Genomic DNA, 2,918 nt, shown 5'->3' on the forward strand with positions numbered 1-2,918 from the left:
GTCTGCTTCTCCCCCAGTGTGTTTATTTGGCGCGATGCACACCGGGCAACGAACCCAATTGTTGCCTCCCTCGGGCACCTTGTGCCGGCAACATGGGGACCCCGGTACCAGGGAGGGTGCAGCATTTTGGGGTGCACTGGCTCCAGCCCCAGTGCCCAGAGAGAGGGGGGGCAGTGAGAAGCTCCAGAGTGGGGGAGGGAGAAAATAGCACCCCCTGACACTGGGGCAAATAAAATGGGCAGCCTCCCGCTAATTTAACATCCCTTAATTAATCAAGATCAAGGCATGGCAGGCGAGTAGGCAGGCAGTTGGCCCATAACAGGAAGGCAGAGTCGCAGATAGAAGACTCCAGTAGAGGTACTCCTGTCACACAGCCCTTTGTTTCTGTGTTTCAGCTGAGCCGTGCAGCTGAGAGTAGATGTCCAGACTGCAGCCACATAGGCCTGGTGCTCTTTTTGTTGCCTAGACCAGGCCCATCGCAACAGACCTACCTGGCCCCTTCTGAATTCTTTTGCAGTTTTCTGCCCCAGTGGAGCTGTGGATTGGAACAAGAAATTGTGGGTGCGGTGTGCTGATGGAAGCTGCTGTTTAGCCCTCAAAGCCACCATATGGAACGTGGCACTCTACAGCTTCCCAGGGAGGAGTGAGGGGCCCCTTGCAATGTAGAAAGACCAACATTCACAAACAGCTCCCCATAGCATGGCAAACCCAAGAAGCAGCTTATATGACTGTCCAGTTTGGGCCCTCTTGTCCAGCCCATTGCTGAAGGGCTGGTATATAGGTGCAAGGCCCCAGAAGTATCCTTTTGGGAGCTGCCAAGTCCTAGACTCCCTGGGAATGGGTGAAGCCTACCCAGGAGGATGCAAGCTATAGATTATGCCTTCTAATTAATAGGTTTTCTTTTTAAATTGCATTTGATGTTTTCCTTTGTTTTCCTTCCCTTTGTCTTTGTGTAAAAAAATCTGTCCTTTGTGTTTACACTGCTTGCGATGGGAGGGCTTGTGTTTATGCAGGACACCCCATCCTATGCGTGGGGGCTTGAGCTACAGTGAGAACTCATTGAGTACCCCAAAATTTGAACCCAGCCCTTGTTGCTATCGATCGGTGCCTTGCAGCAGGTTTACAGGGGGTTTATATTTGCTTTCTGGTTTTAGAGATTTTTAAGATGTGCTTACTTCAGGCTTTCAGGGTTTTTCTCCAGAGCCTGAGGTCTAGAAACTTGATTTTTGTTTTAATTGAAAGCTGAGTTTCTCAAGTGTTCTCCTGACCCTAGAAGCTGGGGCTTAAAGAAAATAACAAAAAGTGCAAGAAAGTAAATGGAGTCAGCAACCCCTTTAAACTAGATAAGGTTGGATTGTTAAGCTCTTGCTGCTGTCTTGCAAATTCAAGTTGTCCATAAGCAATGTGTTTGGGGTCTGAACCAATGCCCACTGAAGTCCATGAGGGTGCCTTTCTGTGTGGTGAAGTTCTAAAGCCTCAAACGTGTAGGAGCATAAAGACTACAAGGAAAAAAAATCAATTAGAGTGCAGTCACCTCTGCAGTTTCGTAATCAAGGCTCAGTTTCTGATGCATGTAGATTTATTTAGAAACTGGGCAGGAAGAGCTAAGTGCCATGAAATAATAAACCAGTTAACAGAATTGTTTAGGCTGGACTGGAAGCTGTATGTTAAGACCCCACAGAGGCAAATTTTGTATCTGAATCCAGTGCAATATATATGATAAAAAGGAGAAGCTGAGGTATGTGTGAGTACCTACACAAAGGTGTGGTGACCCTGTGACAGCTCTCTTTGTGCCACTCAAAGGGAGACATTCTCAAAATAGTAAGGGAGGAAGTCCTTGGCAGATGTATCCATGATTTTGCTAGTCTTTCTTCCACATTCCTCCCTCATGAAGCAACAATTGAAAGGGCCAAGACTGGAACACACAACACTGGCTGTCCTCAAGTGTTGTGCGGGCCATTATTCACTGGCATCACTTGTGGAAGCCTCTGGCTGATGCAGGGCAAGGCAGGGAGCTGGCCCTGCCTCTTTGCTATACCAAGTAATACCCTGGAACAGAAGAGAATAAGCAGCTACTTTGAAAGGACCACAATGTTTGTCACTCCTTCACAGAGAAGGACAAAGAGCTGTTTGCAAGGAACATCAGCATGACGGTCCTCTGGAAATGCAGTGTATAATGTCTGAAGGTGTAATATAACAGGGTGGTCTGGCCCCTTGAGAAGGGCAGCCCGCTTTGTTAAGGACCTTCAGCAGTGGCACATTCATCTTGCGAGAAGGTGTCCCAGAGGCAACAAAAGTAAGTACTAAATGACAGCAGTAACGAGCATTAGTGTGCAGTACCATCGCCTCATGGCTTTTTTCAGACACGACCATGCAGTAGCAATGATCTACTATGCAGTAGTTCCTTACTACTGCACTGCACAATTAGTGCCTGCCAATGCTATTGTGCGATAGCAGCGAGCGACTGCTTAGTGTCTCATGTAGACGCACCCAAGGAGTGTTAAGCCATAAGTCAGGCTTCTTAAGATCATGGTACAGAAAGGTTAATTATTTTAATGAAATTTGGGAATAAATCATCTTCTGCATTTTCACTAGAATCCAGGGGCTGGGGCTTTAGGAAATATACCAAGTATTGGCAGGCTCGCAATAACATTGTGAAAGCTAGCAACATTTGTTCAGTATCTGAGGAACCCCCAGGCACGTGTCTATGAAGCTCATACCATTGTTGTAATCAGTATTCCAGAGCATCTGTTTTATCAAAAGTATTGATGCTTGGGTGAGCTTTATTGCCAGCCTTTGTAACCTGCTACTGAAACAGCTTCTAACATTTTTTTCATCTACATAGAGTATGTCATTGTAAAAGATTTGGTTTGGAGATGAGCGTGTGTGTTAATGGCTCTCTCTGTCTGAATATAAGT

This window comes from Crocodylus porosus, unplaced genomic scaffold (assembly GCF_001723895.1).
Source record: "Crocodylus porosus isolate Cpor-Errol unplaced genomic scaffold, CroPor_comp1, whole genome shotgun sequence".
Classification (NCBI taxonomy): domain Eukaryota; kingdom Metazoa; phylum Chordata; order Crocodylia; family Crocodylidae; genus Crocodylus; species Crocodylus porosus.